Below are 21,804 nucleotides of genomic sequence, written 5' to 3'. Positions count from 1 at the left end.
TGTTCCGGTTTATACTTCCGCGTTCGTATATCATTTTTCACTGACTGTATGCGGGCATGTGTGCACTTTTGCAAGGTGTTTATGTTGAACTGTGTCTAGCAACTATGGCAGCCTTGCAGGCCTCCAAGTCCGTTGTCACCAATTCGACACTCGAAGATCAACCAGCTGACCTGCACGATGCATTTGCATGTTCTCATCGTAAAAAAAAAGAGGAAACCCGTGCTCATGCAAGGAAGCAGCTGCTTTTCTTCGGCCGTTAAAGGTATCTGTAGCTCAGCTCGCTTTACATGTCCCGATTGCAATGGGGTCCGATTTCTTGTTCCGCATAGCGCATCCAAAGTGCAAATGTCGCTACAGTCCCTCACGAGAGAAGGTTTTCTGGAGGCCTGCATCTAGAACTTCTTTCAAATCTTATCTCATCGGAACCAAATACCGATTGCACCAAGCCAAATATGCTTCCTTTAAATCTTTCTAGTGCACTTTAGTCAAAATACATCTCATAATTAATAATCTGATGTTTTCATTTTACATTCTCTGTCCACCGAAATAGTGTACAACTTTGTCGTTTGTTTTTCTTGTGTTAAAAGTAAAAAAAAACACAGTATGGAACTGCGTGGGCGCATTATTCCAAGACATGACCGAGGACTCTTGTAAGCGTTACGGTGTGACTTACAACGGGAAAAGTATTTTTGCAGATTATTTGTTTATCTCGCGATCACGTTAAACAAGCGCCTGTTTTGCTATTCAAACCAGGTCGACATAACTTGACAATAAATAAACAAGGCGAATGGAAAGATCAGACAGTACGGAGCACATACCGCATTGCATGAAAACCAACATACACGGGACGATCCGCACACACTCAACATTTTATACCCTTGTTAGCCTGGGAGGGTGCAAAACTGTTCTCCCAGTCAACCAAACTAACATTGTTTCCGTCCGGCATCCCACACTGGGAGGGTGGATCACCGGTGAAGCTTTTTAGGGCGCGCACGCACGCACGCACGCACGCAAGCGCACAGACATACGCACGCACACGCGCGCATGCACGCACACACACGCGCACGCACACATGCGCGCACACACTCGCACACACATTCACGCATACACACACGCACACGCACACACGCACATTTATTTTGACTCTACCGAGGTTGAAAACACTGCCAGTTGATAGCTAATCTGCTCAGCGTGCATATCTAAATGAGGAGATGTATAATAATTTAGGTCTATCTCATGTTTTGATATTACAACACACCTGACATTAGGCAGTATACAAACCGTAGTTATGCATCGCTGCGAAAAGCCACACTGCTCTGGCAATCAAGTCAAGTAAGCAGACATAAGTCCACAGAAAAATTGTGTCCACATAGCGCCAACAAAAAGGAGTTCAGTGGTTGGGTGGACTTTTCGCTGAACATTTGAGCCAACAAATATTTCGAATGGCGGCAGTTACAGCCGCTAGTAATTTCAATTAACTTTAAACTTGAGCCAGTCAGTTTTACGTTCACAAGCTAAAACTTTAAGCACCCTACTCATGAGTGTCGGTTGTGAAAAGGGCTTTGTTGTTTGGTGTCCGAGGGATTTGGAGCAGCGCACAGCATTTTGGTAGCAGCTGAGAAACCCACCCCTCTTCATGCCTCCGGAGGCCCTCCGTAGGATCACATCACGCTTGGCACGGCCGACGACTTTCATGGTGAGCGGGTTCCGACAAAACACACCGTCGCGAGCATTGCCCTAACAAAATGGGTTTATTCCCTTGTGCACGCTTCTGGTTTTGCTACGAGCGATGTCTCTTACACGCCAGATACCTGTGTAGTCACTGTCAATAGTGTCAATGCTGTCAGCAACAGTCAACAGTAGTCGCTGTTCCCTGATACATATGTCTTAACAAATTCCCCCCTACTATTGCTTGTATTCACTAGCGGGGCGCGCATTCAGGCAACCGTGTTAGTGCGCCGTCACTGGTTACGTCAGGCTCCGCGGGATGACGGTACCTGTCCGTGCTAAGCACATGACTGTGTCGCACGTTACAAATTCTACCTCACCGAACGCAAAGCAAAGTATTGCCTCGAGTCCACTGTGAGAGCGATTAATAACATTTTTGTTGACCCCACCGCTGAGAATCGGTTTGAAACAAAGCGGACGACGCACGCTGGTGTTTTTTTTTTTTTTTCGACGTGCGGGCGTAGTGGCCCAAGCTGCGCCATGCCCGTGGCGCATCGGCCATGTCTGTGACCGTTTTCAGTGTTGCCAGGCGAAGAAATTGACAGCTAAACTTATCAACGAATACCACCTATATGTCTTAACAAATTTCCTTTTCGTGCGATTTCACTAGCGCACCAAAGAGACCCGCTCTTTGCTCCCCCAAATTTTAAATGCGAGACCCCCCATGAAGCGAAAATCCTGGCGTTGTGTCCAGCTAATCGGCCTTCAAAGAATTTCACGGCATTTGAGATGAAAAAAAAATTTACGGCCATTCCGCCCTGCGCATGTGGATGACCACCGGGGTTGCAAGAGGATTGTCGCTTAGTACTGACGATTACAGAGGATTACTTGTCATGACATACATGTAAAATGAACGGCATACTCCACTGTAGGCACACTCTTTGACAATGTCAAATCGATGGACGTACGCCGTTGCGGAATCGGTTAATTCAGATCCGTGTCGCATCGCTAGTCGGACGTCTCCAGCACGGAACGCGCATAGCACTCTTTTACAGCAAAGCTGTATACCACTACCGCCCAACTGTTTCATCCCCGTGGGCAGAAACGATGTCCGTGGGCAAAAACGCCAAGGCGACAAGGCCTAAGACGCCGAGCGCATGTGTAAGGCTAGTCGGGCGTGCAGCATAGAGGTCATAATTCATTTAAGGAAACTACACAACAAGCGTCGAAACCGTGTTATGGTTGATAAGGCGCCTGTGGACAATTCGTCCCCCACAACATGTGTTTGTTTCGGGTAAAGATTATGTTTGCAGATTATCTTTGAAGGCTGAGCAGGACTAGTGTCAATAAATAGAGCAGTTCTTCCCCAAGACGCCGAGTGCATGCATCAGGCTAGGCCGGACCCACAATTTGCCTCCAGAACAGCTGTGCGCAAGCGACAAGCTCGCCGAGACGACGAGACACTATTAATTCATACCCTCTCCCATCAGCATTTGTAGTGGTCTATAACAGCTTCGCTGGAAATCCACTTTCGCAGGGCGGGATGGCGTCCATTCTTTGGGGCCGACACATCCACATTAAAATTACGGCCCACCGCATGGGTAGTGCCATCACAGCAAACTTGCTTCACTACTGCGGAACATTGCGAATTATGCCATTTTACTTTGGCTTTTCACCGTATCCCCCATTATATTCTGCAGACGTGTCAGCGTCTGATTTATTCTTTGCAAAACTTTTCTCGCTGAAGAAAATTTTTCCCCTAAGATGAAGTAATTCCTGGCTTCAATGCGTATTTCGCCGCAATTAGCATTCCCTGCTCTCCTGACGGAGCTAATACAAAGCCTAGCACACCTAGCGAATAGCCCTTCATAAACTGCATCGTGCCATCTTAAATAAATATCAAGCATCTCTAAAAAAACATCACGCCATATCCACGGAATGAATGATGATAAGTGGGGCGAAGCTCGAGAGGGGGAGATCATCGGTAACCGTAACTCTCCCGTGAAAGTTCGCCCATTACATCATTAAGAAAGACGTAAGACTGTGTGTGTACATTGTACAAATCAACTTTTATTTTCGGAGTCAATGCTCCCAGGCCCAGACCTGGTGAAAGACCCCTCGCCATCGAGGACTACCCCGCACCTCGACCACAATTTGTCACGTAGGATGGGACACAACGGTAAAGAAAGAACTTTTGTTTAGGGCGAACTTGTGCCCGAACAAGACGAGAGGAAACGAGCAAAGGTCCTTGCGTCTCGTTCGATCTCCGAGAACGACTGCCTGCGTTCGTGGCGTGATCTCTTGCGTGATCTCCCCCTCGCAGTGCACGTGCGCTCGCGCCTCCGTTGGCGAACACAGACAAGCTCGCGCTCCCGGTGCCGAGTTTGCGCTGCCGGTTGCAGCCGGTTCTTGCGCGTGCAACGCGGCCCACTTTGCGACATCTCCGAAAGCATGCGGCGGTCACGTACCACGAGACACAAGGGATGGACAGACCCATGGCTGTAGGAGCTTCGCCCCTAAAAAGAACTCTGATATTATAAGGCGCTGAAAGGAGTAGGTAGAGCGCCAATACGTGGGTTGCAGCTTTGTTCAGCCAAGAAAGGGAAGTAAATATTTGGCCGGTTTCAAGAAAAACAACAGAAATTGGTCGAGCGGCTGTACAGTCACATTTCAAGACAAGGGTATAGAGAAGCAACAAAATCCGCGAGATCGTTGAGCGCTCTTTTTGTTGTGCATATACGGATGCGCACAGTTATTTGTGGAGGGGTAACCGGTGGAAAGGACGGAGGCTGTAAATTGGGATTTCACAGGAGCCACGAGATTCAGCCGCTGGGTTGGGTTGCTGAGTGTGCATTGTGCCCTGCCTCTCGCTTTTGTCGCTTCGAGCTTTTAATCCCCTTCACGCCGTCTTTGCTCTTTTCTTTTCTCAAAATCGCTGTTCAACGTTTTCTCTCAAAACACGACTGCAGGGCGCGCGTGAACGTAGAACGTAATACGCGCAAGGGTCTGCCGACAAAAGGGCAAAAATGGTGGCGGCGACAGGAATCGCGCGTGCGTGCGTTCGGGCTCGAAATAAAAGAGCGAAGGAGCGTAAATGAGCCAACAGGCATTGCGCAGAGAAAGCAGCGTCAGCGCAGCACGTGTGCGCATGCGCAGCTGTCTACCGAAGAAAGGGCTGCCCCGGCCACGCTAACTTGCGCGCGGTTGGGACGCAAGATATGTGGGGTCCTTTGCCCCCCGCGCTGGAGCGTGTGCGTGCGAAACGGGCCGAAGCGCTCGTCCGGGCTTCTGCTGCGTATATACACTTCCGCATGCGTTAAGCCGCGTAGCAAGCGAGCCGCGCCGACGCATGTGTTTCTTCTCCCGCGCAGCGAGTCGCTCGCGTGCGTGCGCTCACGTGTCCATAAGCTGCTGCTGCTGTCTGCGAGAGCCACTTCTGAGGGGGAAAGTGGAGCTTATAAGCCAGTACAACGGTTCGGATGGTACCGCATATACGCGCACAGTGGTTGCCTGCTTCTTTTTCCTCTTTCAGCTGCCAGACCTGGGATTTCAAACAGCGCACCAATAAAATCGCATGGAGGTATTAAGACACTTTGCCTTTTTATTCAACAAATATTATGGCAACCAATATATTCCATTGTCTCCAATCCCGCAAACTTCTAACTATTCAGTCAAAAATGAAGGTAGATAGGAAGAGTGCGCGCTTAATGATGGCTGGGCGGGAATTTAAAACGCCATTACTTTCACATATCGGAGCATTATAGTTTTTAAATCCCTGACTGGAATAAACTAGCCATCTGTACCGCAGAGTTTCAATTTAAAGCAAACTTTTGTAATTTTCCCTAGCCTTCCGATATGAGGTTGCAAAAAATCACTGACATTGGCGAATACCACCAAACAAGAGCGCGTGGGTGAAATATCAGGACTGCCTGCATAAAACCGCTCAGGCTGCCTGTGTCCAACGAATAATGATTTTCCATGCGAAATACCTTACTGCTTCTGAAACATGCACGGTGCTAAAGTGCGCGTGTATACGGTACAATCTCCGTTGCAGCAAGCGCGCTCTCCGAGTCGTCTGGCTCACTCGGCTGCGCCCTCACTGGAGGAGGCAATGTGTGGGTCCGTGTTGATTTTGCGCTAACTAGCTTCATAAATCAGTCGACTTAGCTCTACCCCGCGTCCCCCCTAGAGCGTGCGCGGGCCGCGAAGAGAAACAAAGTATAGTGCGCGGCCGTGGAAGCAGGAAAGGAAAACAAATTACAGCGACGAGACATACGACTCATTGGGGAAGGGAGGAAGGCGGTGTGGTGGCCCGTCTGCACTGCCCAGAGCACGTGTTCGCGTTCGCAGCGAGGAAACGCTGCAGTCGTTGCTGCGGGCTCGTTGCAGGCCGGCCGAGACGGTTCTTCTTTTCCGTTGTGAAAGGCTGGAGCGGGGCTGATGCCCGCTTAAATGGTTTGCGACCTCCACCCAGTTCGTTTGGCTCGGTTGTTCCGCCGGCGGGGGCGAGCCAAGTTCGTCGCTAAAAAGGGCGGCCCGCGCCCGCGCAAAAGAAGTCCCTCGCGGGACTCTTCAACGCCGCCTGGTTACCGAAGTAGTCACCGCGCTTGCTTTTCCTTTCGCGAAAAAAGAGCTGCGAAATTCGGCCAACACCCTCTAGTCAGGGACAGATCATTGCTGCGTGTTCAACGTTAAGGGGAAACGCTGGTGTTGAGTTCCGGAATTTCGAGAAAATAGTTGCACGGCCGTTGCTGGAAGACCATGACGTGTCCGGTAGACCTGCTGGTACGGACAAGACCTGAAGTGCCGGTTTCTCGCGCCCTCCTCTGCGCGAGTAGGTGTTGACGCACTCTTCTCGTCGTCACGCTTTCTCCGTCTAGTTCGCATGGCGCGAGCTTGTCTCTCCGGCCGCGCAGCCAACGCGGTGGCGGGAAAACGGCGGGGCGGACGTGACAGGCGCGTTCATCTTGGACGACGTCGTTTGTTTCCGCGTCGCGAAGCCGTTTCGAGTTCTCATTGGTGCGCGTGCGCGTGTCAGACGCCCCGGCGGTTAGTTTGTAACAAACGAACGTCTCCGCTAAATACCCGCGCTCGGCAAGCAGCAGCCGGAAGCGAGTGGCGGCTGTCAACAACTCTTCGTCAGTTGTGTCAGCTCTAACCAAGACATTTTTGTTAGGCCGTAGTAAACAGAGTTGCGGAAGACAGGGTCTAGTTGCACATGACCACTGTTATGATGGTTACAACTAGACGCCGGAACTTTTGGCACGAAAAATCGAGGTTTTAGGCGCCTATAATAGGCATTGAAATGTGCCATTTAGGCATATATTGGCATCAAACACCACCGTTTAGGCATATATAGGCACAATTCATATATACTTCAGCAGCGTGTTCCTGGAAAAATTTCCACTTTTAATAAATATAGATGCAGATACTGCTGGAAAGAAAATTTACTTCCTTCATGAAGGGGAGGGTTTAGACACACAATGCTTCACAGTAAAAATGTTTAAAAACCATGTCGTCTGTCGAACGAGATTTGTGGTCTTGCCCAACCTGCACTGCCAAACAGTCTAGGCTAGCACCGGAGCAAGCGGCAGATAAGGCAGGAGATTCACAGGCAGGAACGATGGCGCTATCGCTTTATAGTGTACTGAAGAAACTAGACGATGTTATTCGCCGGCTTGACTTGCTCAAAAAGAAGCAGGAATCGCAACGGGTTTCGCCCTTGAAACGCTTTCTTCCAAACGCGATGAATTCTTCAAATCCTTGGAACACAAGGACAACACTTAAAAAAGTGAAAAAAAAAAGTGTCTGATCTGGAGGTGCAGCTTCTGACCAAGCGAGGTATCGAAGCGCAGAAGAAGACGGGGGACGGAAACACAGAGGGTGAAACACAGAGCACAATAGCGCCTGTGTTTCATCTCCTGTGTTTTCGTTCCTCGCGTATATGCGTTTCCTAGTCAGTACAGTCAGCCGTCACCTGAGCTTGCTTATGGGGGTTAGATCACAGCATAAACCACCAGCATACAAAGCATACAAAGCCTACAAAACCACCAGAACTAAAATAAATATCAGCCAAAACGGACCTACAATGGTTGAAAACTACGGTGTAGAAAAATATTCAGCAGAAATAGCCGAAACCGACCTAAAAGGGGAAAACCCGCAAAAACGTACAAGATAGCAGTCACTGAAACTGGCTAAAAGGCAGCGAAAACACCCGAAAATCCATTCATAATGCATAAAGACATAAATAGGTTATTTGCGGGATAAGAAATCTTCGTATTCAAATATAGAAATCCTTGAAAATGAAAGAAAAAAATGTGTAACCGGATTTGAACCCGTGTTAGGATGTTCGCTCCACACGAGCGGGACTACTACACTATAAGACCAAGTGGTTCTGAGCGATCAAATTGAGGGCCACAAGCACGTAGACACAGCTTCAAACATGCCCCTAGATGGCTCCATGCGTCGCTTGGTTGTGCTGACTAGGAAACGCGTATACGCTCGCGGCCCTTGGTCTCCGCTTATTTTACAACGTTGTTTGGGCACGCCACGGGCGAGTATATATTCGGAAATCGGAAGGCAATCCGTTAATTAGGATCGACGATGAAGCTGGGTTAAGCAAACTGACTTAAAACGACAATGACCTGAGTGGGACTGGATAAAGAAGGATTGGGCACAGGAGAGACCTGGTGTTGCTCTTCAGCTAATTCACGTTGACGTTCAAAGTCTGAATAAACGCGGGAATTTGTTCTTCATATATCTGAGGAATATCTTGCCGTCTGTCGAGATACTCACTTCAATTGAGATTAATGCTACCGAGCAAGAATGCCCGAAATTCTTTCTTCGAGGTTTCCAATCATTTTCGCTCTGTCGAAAAGATAGAAAAGGAGGCGGCGTTTGGTGTTTGTCATGGACTGCTGAGCGCTAGCGCTCGTCCCGTGTCACCGCCTTTTTTCTTGTGTCCTCGTTTTATTGCGCTTTTTTACCATGTCGAAGTCCCATCACCAACTAGCCCAAATTTCTGCCCTGAGTATGTGATCAAATTTTTATTTTTGTGTGTGTCCTGTTATATTTCGGTATGATAAATTTGGCCATGTTTCTGCTAATGTTGTATTTAACCCACTTGATGCTCATTTTGAAGCTTTGACTGTTTGTTTTTTTATGGTTCTAGGGCGTTTGTTTCGCCCATGTTGGGTGCTGAGGCTGCTCAGCTACACCTACAAGCCTGTGGGCTTATGCGAGCTGGATAATTTTCTGTATTTGTACCCAGACAATATAACATTATTATAATCACTCATGTTATTATTGTTATTATACCCTTATAACATATACCCTCAAGGGTATAATATTATAGGCCATAAAACCAGGCGTTCTCTAAAAGAAAAAAAAACTCCCGCGCCTTCCCGCGAGGGGAACACGAGTAAATGCAGAGCATTGGGGCCTCAGTACTGGTTGAAGGCAGTGTTGCTTCCATCGCTTCTTCCGTGATGCTGGAGTAGCAGACACGAGTAAACGTGGGAGCGAGCGTCAACCAAGGAAGGAAGGAGCAACGCAGTGACTGAAGCACGAGCGACCGCTAGCCGCTTCATATTTGCAGCGCGCGCAGTAGAGGGAGAGCAGTACGGGGGGGATAGCGCGCATGCGCAAGCAGCGCGCGCCCTTCCACGCCCCACCACGCTGCTATCACGCACCTGTTACGCCGAGACCGCGACGGAGCGAACGGGCTGACTACGACGCATGCGCGCGCCAGCTGCTGTTGAGAGAGAGGAGGGAAAGAGGAGAGGCGCACCTGCTGCGGACGCGGAGCTGTGGACGCCGTCCAACGCAGGAAGAGGCGAGGCTAAGAAATGCTCTGCATTTAAAAGAAATTGACCGCATATCTGCTTCTTTGCTGCATACGTGATCGAAAGGCGATAACGTCTTGTCACGTAGCCTTCTCCCCTGTCTCCCCTTCAAACGCTCATGCTCTCTCCTTTCCATCTCACTCCACAATGAAAATTTATTCAATTAAATTTTCCCGCGCTCGCCCTGCTGACGCGCCATCTGTTGAAACCTCTTAATTTTTTGTTTCTGTTGTGTTTTGAAGCGTAACGCCGACAGCTTTTATTTTAGTATTTGCTTCTATCTCGGCACACTTAGGCAGCGTTTTAGAGCGTTGTTTTTCTTTAATTTGCTATCATAAACTAAGGTAACGTGTATCGTCAAACAAAATATTAAAAGAGCGCAGGTAATTTCAATAATGTAACTATAGGTAGCCTCGAATATACCTGAGGATTCATTTTCACAGAATAATCTGGACATGTCTGAGGCGCTGCAACTGTTTTAGTAGCTTGTAATGGTCTTCCCTATATATACGTCGTCTTAAAGCATTCTTTCTCCTTTTTTTTGTAAAAACAGTAGTCAAATTTCTTGGGATGCATAAGTGCTAGAATTTCGCTCTGCCTGAGAGTGGGTTTCTGTCACGCGATTTAACCACCTAGCCAAAATACAGGTGAAAGAACGCGCAGCGGGGCGTGGTAATAGCGATATGCCACGGTCAATCAGTACCTATCACAAAAGTCATAAATACCAATATGGCATCCATGCATTCCTATGGGGTGAAATGCGTCACGTGTTACTGACAGATAGATGGACAGATTTTCGGGGGAGGGGTCGAAGACGGCTTGCGACATTCCATCTCCTAATCACTACAGGTCGGTATCTTCCTGTCCCACCTAGCGCCATCTACTGATTAGTTTTGAGCACTGCCGCAGTCTCCTTTATCAACAGCTAGAACGCGCTGGCTGCAACCATAAAGTTTCACACTAATATGAACTAGAGGGAAATCTCACGCTGCAATCGCGGGCCGCCGTGGGTGGCGCCATTGCAGCTAGAGACGTTCCTCACCCACTTGTCTTAGCTAGCCATATGGCTTCTTTTTTGTCCCAAAGCCAAAATCGACAAAAAAGGGTAACATTTTTATTCTGGTTCATAGTGCATGAAGCTTTTAAAGGATCACTGGCATATAAATCTTTCTTGAGTTTCAATTTTATAATGACAAAGCAAATGTGCACAATCTTTTACAGCAGTATCGTTGATTTTTTGCAGCCAGAGACAAATTTTAAGCCTGTTCTTGAACCATGCCAAGGACAACGTGTCAGCTCGGTACATGACAGAACGCTCGCTGAAGCGTGGCTCCCTTAGACAGTGGCGCCAGATTTGCCTCTAGGATATAGTAGTATGAAACTTTATGGCTGCAACCTCTATGCCTTAGCGGGTAGCGTCGCGTCTTTTAATGGGTCATCCTGGGTTCAAGCCCAGGTACTTACACTTTTTATTGCGAAATTTTTGACAGCAGGGGCTTTTAGTACCACCCTATGACATTACAAAAAAAAAACAAGAAAAAAGACCGAGCGCACAGGAGCGTGGGTTTCGTGAGGAGCGTCAAGCGTCGGCCAGCTCGACTTTCGAGAACACCCTGGCCAGCGTTCGTGGTGTGGTCTTTCGCGGGCTCTTCTATTCGCGATTAAAGCGTGTTCGGTCCTGAAGTGGGCAACACAGACGCCGAGTTCCCGGTACAGACGCCGACTTGTCGAAGCCGGTTGCCACGGGTTCTAGCACGTGTTAACGCGGTTAACCTTGGGAGAGATGTGAAAACTTGAGGACAAAACGATCCGGGCCTGCCAGTATTGCGGAACTTTCAGAGGAAAGTTCGCGAATCCATGTGAGGCGCAACAGCCGGATCTCCGGCACAGGGAGAGGGAGGAGGCGGAAATACTTTTATTGAGATTTCTGGACGACCCAGCAGGGCGGCCCAGGGGAGTGGTTCCTTCTTCACTGGAGCCCATATGCAGACCTCGCCGCCTGTGCTCTGTCCACCAGCTGAAGCTGGGTAGGAAGAAAGGGGCTCGACAGCAACATTTACCATTGGCTGCCAGCTCTGCGGTTTCTCCAGCCTTGCACCACTAGCGGAAGCTGCGCCAATTTTGTTGTATAGCGAAGATAGATACAAGTATTTTGTTGTATAGCGAAGATAGATAGACCATAGATCTGCCCTACTCATCCTTTTGTTGAATAACTGCGGTTGAGAATCTTGTAAGCCTTCTCAGGTTACGAGGGGAGGCTATCACGCTTAAATAAATTTCTACATCGCATTGGAAGTGCCCGTCCTGCACTGACTTGGAAACGGAATGTCACAAGAATGCCAACGCTTTGAAACAAAGGAAGAAGGAAGCGCCGCTCCGAAGCACCCCGTGGAGGCAGCCAGCACTGCAAATAGCCTCATCCGGCCCAATTTTAAGGCCGTCAAGGGTCGCACCGTACGTGGGGAGGCCGCGTTCAGAGCTGTCACCCCTTATGAAACTCCATCTGCCGCCGTCTGTGCGAAGGGCGGCCACGTGAGCAGGAAAAGAGAGAGCGCTTTTTGTCCCGCGATTCGGAAGGCACGCACGCTCGTTTTACGGGAAGCGACAGTTGTGAGCGAACGCAATTTTTTTTTTTGTTACTCTCCCCGACGCTCGGGGGTTGTATTCTGCACAGCTCTTGTGTTGGACCTTCTCCAAAACTTCCTCATCCGGTCGCGTCACTGGGCGCACTTGTTTCGAACATGGCGCGTTGATCATTTTCTTGCTTCATCGATTCGTAATGAAATGTGTCTAGTGTTTTTTTTTTTTTTTTTTTTTTTGCTGTTGTTCTTGGTTTCATAGTGCGGCTAAAATTGATTCAGATTCAAAATTCACATGTTATGGATGATTCAAAATCAGTTAATTTTACCCGCCGGGGTGACGCACTGCCTAAGACGGGTTCTATCACGTACGGCTACGGCACCCATTTTTCTGAAGGGGGTGACTAACGAAAACGCCGAGCGAGTATCAAAATTTTTGCGCCTGTACCCTAAAGATCCTGAGGTGGTCAAAATTAATAGGACATCCTCTGCTCTGCGCTTAGTAGCCACGGTGTACCTTCAGCGCATTAACAGTCCAAAATTATGGTCCTATAACTAACTACATGTGGCCAGTTTTCGCGCCTAGAACTCAAAAATGTGCACAGATTTAAATTTAGGGAGGTTGTGCACTATATATATACATGAGGGATATAAAAACACACGAACTTTATTAACTTTACAGCGCCGTCTCCCTGAGACCTACACTCTTAAAATGTCCTTGGTTCTGCTTCCACACAATGACATTCTGAAATGCGTGCGTGAAGTTTTCATTGCGTGATGTCACACCAAATTCAGTCTCTGTGAGTCAAATCGTACGTCTACTCTCGTTATTTGTCAGATTGGCTCCCTTGGAGGCAACTATTGGTCTTATCACGTCCATTGGAGGTCCACGATTCGCAAAATTCTTTTACGCTTGACTCGCCTTTGTCCTTATCCTAGCGCGACACACGAGACACGACAAACTCCTTCGTTTGTCGTGCCTTGTTTGCCTGTCTCGTGCTGGAAGCGCAAACGTGACTCGCTTGCTCTGGCCACCATGAACATATTATAAGTCTCCCAACAATTCACTGCCCTATTGGTATTTGTGGTGGCGCATGCCGTAAGTGTTTAGCACCTCGAACGGACTAAAGATGGTATATAATAAAAAATTTCGGGCCATCTGCACTAACGTGAAAGCAGGTGAGGGGAGAAGCATGCAGTGTATAAGTGTATACTTGGCGCCTTGGCGTTATTGCCAATGGAGATGAAACCTGTGGGGTTAGAGGTGTACAGCTTGGCTGTGAGAGTCTTGTGTCTTTGAAGTACGAAGCGTTCCATCGCGAGGCGTAAACAAGTGTCCCGCATATTTTAGTACGCGTTACGAAGCGTTTTAGCGCGAGGCGTAAACGAGTGTCTCGGTGTTTTAGTACCGTGACTACATGAGACGACGACTATCATGGCGACAGGAGACGCCGACAGCCCGAGCTCCTGAGGGCCTTCGCCCCTAAAATGTCGCGAATAATATAAAACCCCAGCATTACAAGTCAGATGAAGCGCTGCTGTGTAAATAGACCATTTGTTTTCTGATAGCTTTCGAAAGATTGATCAAATCCGACTCTTCGAAGTCTACGAAATTCTTTGGTGACATTCCAGTACGTCCTCGTGTTGGGCTCTATGTAAGAGAACACGTTTATGAATCTTGTTGTAACATATGCGACCTCATTGCACTACCACTTAATGTGCACAAGATTTCGTGTTTTGAGGTGAAAGCCTTAGAGGTCTCCTCGAACGTCAAAAGCTACTATCGTCGTCAACCCGAACGGTGCCAAATACTTAATGGCCACCGTTTTAGCGTATTCTATACCGTTCAATAAACGTTCTATATCGCGATGCGCTGGAAAAAGTCCCTCTAGTTGTGCTATTAGCACGCGGTTGCCAAAGTCGAAACCGCACATGAGAAATTTGAAAATGCTAATTGTAGACACAGCAATTGAGCAAGTCGAAAATCCCTCTACATGTCTTCTTTTCTGGACGATGTGAATTCGGGTATGTGGCAAGTCTAAGTACTTGAGAAAAGACCAAATGGCGTGAAGGTATGGACTCTGAATGAAGGTAAGAATAGTACTTCGAACACTAACGTAACGCTTACACAATGACTCCATCTAAACAGTGCATAGGTGCCCTCGTTACCGCCTACAGCTGCTCTGAAGTAACTACGAGTAGAATAGGGTAAAGGTGTGAAGTTCTGATTTTGGAATTGCAATAGGAAGGGGGGAAAGCGCGCACGCAGTCCCCCCACTACCAAAAATTGCATGCCCCATCTGCCCCTGTTTGGGGTAGTGGCAGGGGTCAGCACGAGCTCAGTGCAATGCTCGCGCCTCACCCTGGGAGCTCGCCCATCGTGACCAGCGAAACTCCGACACCAGGTAAGTATGCCTTCAATTCCCTTTCATTTCGGAGCCACCAGATGCAGTCCTGCGAGATACGACAGTGACTTCAGTGACATTACTTGAAAATAAGACGCCTTGACATAGATTTGTGCTTCTTACCTTACACTTCTGGAAAAATATGTAGGCTGTTCCTCCTTGTTTTTTATTAAATCTCGTTTACAACCAGCATAAATGCCACTGAAATGCAGCAGACGGGCTTGCGAAGCGAGCCGGTGATTCCACATTGCTGACTTGCGCGCGCAGTTTTGGGGCCGAACCTGTGCACGCGGTTGTATTCCGTTTTTTTGTTTTTTCGCTTTTTTAAGGCGGAAGCCCTCGATCGCTATGTTTCGAGCTCGCGCCTTGTGGCGTACTGACAACACTTTGTCCAAAAGAAGTTTACGTTGCACGAGCCGGGGCGCGTGCGACGGAGATTTAGCTCCAGGAAAGCGACGGCGTTCAATCACGATCGGCTTTATAGACAGCGACCTGCCCATGCTCGCGGATAAAGTGTGCCGAATTTGTTTTTGTATGCTTGGCTATATTTAGTTCTTTTCGACGCCACTGCACCGGCTTGCGCTGCTTTTACTCCCCATTTATGAAGCGCCATCTTCTATCCATCTGGCCTACCATCGATGTTATTTGGTATCTTTTTCATTCCGCTGCACTTATTATTTTCCTTTTTACCATTTGGGAACTACGCTTTTTCGGTGGGTTCGAGAGTGTGCTTTATTGAATCGCTTTGTAAAGGCGAAAAAAATTCCCCGCATTTCCCCGAGGGAAAGAATGTGAAAGTGCGAATGCACGAGTTGAATTTGCGCGGTTCGGTAATGTTCGCGAAAGAGAGATCACACACACACACACACAACTACAAAGAAAGAAAGATGCATTTATTCACAGACACCTATTTGTGTTGTCGTTGTACTTGATTGCTAGAGCGGATCTCAGCTTTGAAATTTCGTGTCAGTACTCCTTTAAGCGGGTGCATTAGCCCTTCTCACGCCCGATTCTTGGCCAATCCCCCACGTGGGTATGTGCCATGTCAGCGGCCAGGCAACGCGCGCCCATCTCCCCCCGTTGCCAAGGAAGACGAGGAGATTCCTGGCCAATCCCCCACGTGGGTATGTGCCATGTCAGCGGCCAGGCTGCGCGCCCATCTCCACGTGCGCGGACATCGCCGGTGGACGCAGGTTCAGGGTCGCTTAAGAAGTGCATTCGCACTTAAAAGTCCCTTACCTAGGTTGGCAGAAGCACGCACCCGGCTGGCGACCCGCAGAATGCGCACCTGGATATCGTTCGCAGAAAGCGTCGACAACTAACAATTCCCTAACGCGTCCCATAGCGTGTCTCAGACGAGGCTAAATCGGAAAAATTTGAACACAGAAACGTTCAGCGCACTTGTTTCGGGGCCGTGGATAAGTAACGGATAAACACGAAGAAGCACGAGCAAAAATAGTTTTGAAATTGAGGTGGACCGTCTCTTGAAGGCGGGCTACCCTCGGCATTTAACTGCTTCCGTCGCCAATAAACTGATCAAGGACGCCAAGCGTGCCTCTCCTGACGACCGTGGTGAAGGTGAGAAGAAGGCTAGGAGGGTGGCAGTGGTTCCTTATATCCACCAGGTGTTTCACAGTTTTAAGCGAATAGGGGCGGGTGCCCAATTAAGTGTAGTCTTTTCAGCGCCTAAGAAACTGTCAAACCTATGCAAGGGAACATCTCCCACCAACACAGGGAACAAAGGCTGCCAGATAAAACATAAAAATAAGTTTCTGTTTTGCATTGACAACATTGTCTACGTTAATCCAAACTCTCGCAGAAAAAAGTACGTCGGCCAAACTTCAAGGTGCCTCAATTCCTGCTTGCGTGAACACCTTAGGAATGTACAGAGTGCCCACACCGGACACTTGAGCGCCCATTTGAGGGGTGGTGTCCTTAGTACGGATCGTGCCCCCCTTTTACAATTAATGTGTGGTCGTTTTTAGGAGCAACAATAAGCCAACAACGGAAATTGTAGAAGCCGCTGAAATGTCAAGTCTTGGCGACTCAAGCGTCAGCATGTTATCTGTTCCCCGCGACGATGCCCCCCACGCACTATAAATCGCGCCCTCATTTCTGTTCAGCAATTTTCCTAATAAATACAGTGGTTATCTTAATTATGTGCAGTGTCTGCTGGTTTCCAGGCTTGTTCGCGCAGCTCCGCTGGTGTGGCAATACTTAAATATGTGTTTTCCGAAATAAATTATTAGTTGGAAGTCAGCGCTTGTCTTGTTGCCCCTCTTCGTTCTTCGTTCTGTTGTTCGCGCTGTAAGCATTAGTTCAGCCTCTTACGTCGACTTCACGTAACCCGAGAGATATATCGCTGCGTACAGCTGAGCAAGGCCAACAGCCGCATGGCAAAGGCAATTTTTGTTCATATGACTCCCGTCGTTTGGGTACGCGTGCTCGGCGACTGAAAAAAAATTGGCGCAGCTTGCATTATTAATGCAAGACTGGAGAAACAGCAGAGCTGGCCACCCCGCTCCCTTCGTCGGAGACCCGGCTGTTGCACCTCACATCTATTTCCGAACTTGCCACTCAATGTTCTTCATGACTGGCAGGCCCGGATCGTTTTTATTCTGCAGGCTTTCACATCTCTCCCAAGGTGGACAGCATTAGCACGCGCTAGAACCCGCAGCAACCGGCTTCGCGAACTCGGCGTCTGTAGCTCGAACTCGGCGTCCGCACCCGCTGCTCTCGCGGGAACAGGCGGTGCTCTATAGACAGTTGCAAACGAACTCGGTGCTCACGCCGGCGCTCGCGCGCAACATGTGCCCCGACGTCTACGACAGCGAAAAGTGCAGTGTGTGTAAGAGTGCTACTGCTACGCTGACTCACGTGTTGTGGGATTGTGAACTAAATCCAGAAGAGGCGGCTGCCTATCCAGGCAGGCTGCCGTAAGACATTGCTAGAGCCGTGTTAGCACAGGACTCAGTGCAACAGTTACAGGCGGTCCAGCGGATCGAGGCAGCTCTCGCTCGCCAAACGCGCAGGGATGCATCCGACGCGATCCAGGGGCTGAAGCCTCGAGGAGAGCGTTGTATTCCCCGACGTAAGCGACGGGACACGACTTGATGACTGCCCCCACATAGTCACGTAGCAAGAGGGCCCTGCGTGGCACCCTGCTACCTCCGCCGGAGACTTCAATAAAGTTCACTTCTCTCTCTCTCTCTCTCGGCGTCTGTACTCCCCACTTCAGGCGCAAACGCACGTGAACTGCTGAGTAGAAGAGCACGAGAGAGATCACGCCACGAAAGCTGGGCAGAGTGTTTTCGAAGGTCGAGCTGGCCGACGCCAGGCGCTCCTCACGAGTGCCCCGTATCTTGGTATTTGTTATGGTAATGCTGGATGGCGAAACAAATAGCTTAGACCGCTCTGCTGCTAAAAGGTATCCCGAAGATAACTACATATAAGGTTTTCATCGCAGGCCCTGAACGGGGTTAACTACAGTACGCCCAACTTTACCCTTTGTAAGGCTGGAAATTCACCTCGAGGAAGCTGCTACAGCAGTGGCCCAATTTATGTTCAAGAGCCTCGCCCCTGAATAAGTTTGCGTCGACTAGGGCTCCCTTCACTGGAAAATGTTTCTGTTTCTGAAACTGAATGTGTCTGAATGTTTCTGAAACACTGGAAAATGTTTCTGAAAACGATGCTGTTACGCTCAAAATAGCCCAGTTGAATCGACCTTACACAAACTCAAGCCTTTTCTGCCAAATTTCGTACGTGTGCAAACGAGCTTCATTCAAAAATAAAGTTTCTCAGCGTAAAGCCAAAGTCGTTAAACACCCTGAATGTTCAAATGAACGGAAATTTAGAAAAATTAACAATGCTGTTTGAGCATACCGGTATAATACCAGCGTGGTTTAGTTGTGTATATTGAGCTGAGGATCTAGTCCGTGCATAGTCCTGTCCGTCCATAGTCCGTCCTGTGCATAGCTGAGGATCTAGTCCGGGCAGGTCAGTATATTGTAGGGGCTAACCGGTTATTTACGTAATGACTAAAACGGTTGGTACTCAGACGCACTGGCTAAGTGGCTAGCACATGCCGCATCCAAAAGAACTCGTGTCCTTTGACCCCACAGAACATGCGGACAACACCGATCAAGACGAATAGGTATACCACGCAGCCCCTGTGATGTGCTGCGCGTGCGATGGATGCCGGTGCCTGTTCACCGGTCTGGAACCTACTCTGGGATGGTCCCGGCATAGCACCAGAGGAACAAGAATATGGTCCCGGCGTTAAAGGGACCCTGCAACATTTTTTTTTTCAACTTTATTCGAAATCTTAAGTGCTTGCAGAACGTAGTCAAAGAACACATCAAGTACTAAAAATAGGGGGTTGCTGAGAACATCATCTAAAAGTTACTGTTGTGCCCGTCAGACAACTGAGAAACTTGCTCAAAATATTTTTCCCTCTTTCCTGGTCTTGGCGGTCTTCGACCGCTGGAGTGACGTTATTACAGCCGTGTAGCGGGTATTGGCCGGCTTTCCTTCAGTTGGAGCAATGAACGCATTCGATAGCCACTTTAAAACAAAGCCACAAAAGAAAATCAGCAATGGAAGTCATATCCGCTGCGACAAGCAAATCACGCTGTGTCGCTTTGTGCTGACGATAACTACAGCTTTCGCAGTGCTTCCAGACGCGAAGGAAGGAGTGAAAGAGTTTATCGGAAGTGTTGCGGAGTCCCTTTAACTGTTTGGAGGAATGGACGACCTCGCCTCCTCACGTGGATGCAGCCAGCACGATCATTGAGCGTTTTGAAATTCGAATGCATTTTTTAGTCGGGGGTTGTCGTGCTCCGTCGGCGTGCGCCTGCATTCCTCCAGCGCGAGCGCACGTGAGCGCGCGCCTCGTAGTTCTGCCTTCGTCGTCGTCGTTGTCGTAAATGCGAATGCATTTCTTAGTCGGGGGTTGTCGTGCTCCGTCGGCGTGCGCCCGCAGGTGTTATCTCTCCGCGCTCCTCCTCGCCCCTAGAAACAGCTGTGGCGCGCCTAGCAACCGGAGCAGGTGGTAGCTCGGGCGGGAGTAGCGGAGGGCAAGGGGAGAGGAGGAGCGCGCTCGGGCGTGTGAGGGCGCTCGCAATGCGGAGCTCGGCGGGAGAGAGAGCTCGCGCGCGGGGCGGGCGTGTTGCGCGGGTCTCGCTCTCCTCTCCGCGTACCCTCTCTCCGCTCGCTGCGCTCGGAAAATGTATATAAATGCAGTGGAGCGCACGCCTCTCTCCGTTGCTGCTTGCCGCAGCGCACTCATCGGTGCACCCAATGCATTCGCATTTCCGCACGATCCCCTTCGGGGAGGTGGGGGAAGTTTTTTTTTTGTTTTTTTTTTGGTGTGTGTGTGGGGGGGGAGGGCTCTATTTGTTCTACTTATATTATCTATTGGGGCAACAGACGTGGTGTATGCAAAAAGGGATATGTATAATTGCAATCAAGCTTTTCTTTCTGCTTCAGGTTGCTTGAATTGCTGAGGGGTACTAATTATTGGGTAATTGGTGTTTCAATCAAAACGAATTTTCCTTTTACGGCATCTGTCTTTCCAGAGATAAATTAGTATTTTGGGGGCCTCGCGAATTACAGTAAGGTATTTAGCCCTGGCCAATCCCCCCTTATTGGTACGTTTCAAAAACTATGAGGGTATCATCATCATCTTCTTCTCTGTTGGAGTTCGTGGGCGAGTCAGACGAATGTCACGGCCATCACACTCCCCTCTTCCTGCTTTCCCTCTTCCTAAACTAGGCCACAAAGCCCCCGAAATCAGCAATAAGGTTTCCGTCGTCCATTTGGTTCGGCCTCAAAGTTTTAAAATTCTTACGCTGAAATTTTTCGGCAAGCTGGCTCTTACTGTCGCCCGCTGCTATGGGCAGGTAGCTATTTATAAAGCTGGCCGTGCGCGCAATACGAGTCACCTAGAGCTGTGAATGTACCGACCAGGACGAACATGAGGCTCTTGGCAATGGCAAACGAGTGGAACGAGCTTCGGAGGGTGCGGTCCAGGATGCTATAGTGGTTACGGGCGTGGCAGTGAAGTTCAACAGAAAGTTCAACGGTAGATCAACAGAAGATCTAACGAGGCTTTCACAGTCTTAGAAAGTTTTAAACATCCTTGTAATCTTTGTGTCTGTTTTCTATCACCACCGCATGCCGCATTCACGAGCTCGGTCGCATATCACTTTTGGCCCTCAAGATCCTTAAAGGGGCACTGACACGAAAATTTTATGTTACACTTCTATTGCTTTTATCGATGCTTAATGGCCTGGCAAACCTGAAACAGCACTTAAAATACTTCAGCACGCGATAGTTAATTACATTGAACGGCCTGAAAATTGTTTGTTTAAAATTCCCGCACTTTCATCCCGAACGGCGCATACGACAGACTCCCTGCCTGACTTCACCGCTTTGTGCGGACGTCAGCGGCGCGCGCTTGAGAGGGTGTTGCGCCCGCTCGCCGCTCGTGGGGCAGCGCGCATGAAGTGACGTCACGAGTTTTTGACGAGCGCTGCCACGTCACTTCTTTTGGCTCTCACTGGATGATGTCACGCTGATGTCCATTTGCTGAGTTCCGCTCCGCGCGCTGCTCCGTCGGCGCGATAAATGAGATCCAATTAAACTATGTTCTTCGCGTCGCAGGCCGCTCATATTTCACCCAGGGTATTCTGTTGAGTGAAGGAAGCGAACTGTGCGTTAATATTAACGCCGAAAATTGGTGTCAGTGCTCCTTTAAGACCATCCGCAGCTGCCAGACATCCACATAGTTTGGACCCCAGGGCAAGGGTCCCTCGACCGAAGTGAGGTGGTCCACGCCGCTGTCCGAGTACGTACCCTCCGGGCCATTTCCAATTAGAGTCAAGACCAAGAGGAGAAGACACCCCCCCCGCGCACACACACACTCAATGGCTACGCAGACGTCATCTTCCACTGCAGACGCCAGAGTCGACGGTTCCCGTCACCCCGCTCCAACCTTTCCCTTGCCGAAGCAAGCGACCACACCCCGAAAGCTTTAGACGAACTGCTGCCGCCACTAAGCCCTCCTCCGCCATATCTACCCCAACCATTACTGCAGCACCTGCAAGTTTTGTCCCAAGCCCACACCCTGTGCCATATCCCGCCCCACGTACGAGCAGTGGGTGGGCCGGCTGTTCAGCTCAGACCTCTCAAACCAGCGCATGCAGACCGAGAGGGAACCAGTAGACAGCAACCGCTGCTCTTACCATCCTGAACCAGTGAGCTCGCTATTTAAGATGTTTTACTGTAATGCAGTATACCTCTAACCAG

General features: G+C 49.2%; 1 long non-coding RNA gene and 1 other non-coding gene across 2 annotated transcripts in view; both read right to left on the bottom strand.

Moving 5' to 3' along the window:
- LOC144150234 (uncharacterized) overlaps nucleotides 1–21,804 on the bottom strand; it is a 101,876-nt gene that overhangs the window by 11,639 nt on the left and 68,433 nt on the right. The window lies entirely within an intron of this gene.
- Nucleotides 14,340–14,504, bottom strand: LOC144150400 (U1 spliceosomal RNA). Its single transcript, XR_013318550.1, has one exon. It is a non-coding gene; the product is annotated as a U1 spliceosomal RNA (small nuclear RNA).

Source organism: Haemaphysalis longicornis, unplaced genomic scaffold (genome assembly GCF_048455015.1).
Source record: "Haemaphysalis longicornis isolate Haplotype H1 unplaced genomic scaffold, Haemaphysalis longicornis Haplotype H1 scaffold_8, whole genome shotgun sequence".
In the NCBI taxonomy this organism is placed as follows: Eukaryota; Metazoa; Arthropoda; class Arachnida; order Ixodida; family Ixodidae; genus Haemaphysalis; species Haemaphysalis longicornis.
Note: the sequence above shows the minus strand (reverse complement) of the source record. Positions and strands in the feature narration are given on the sequence as shown.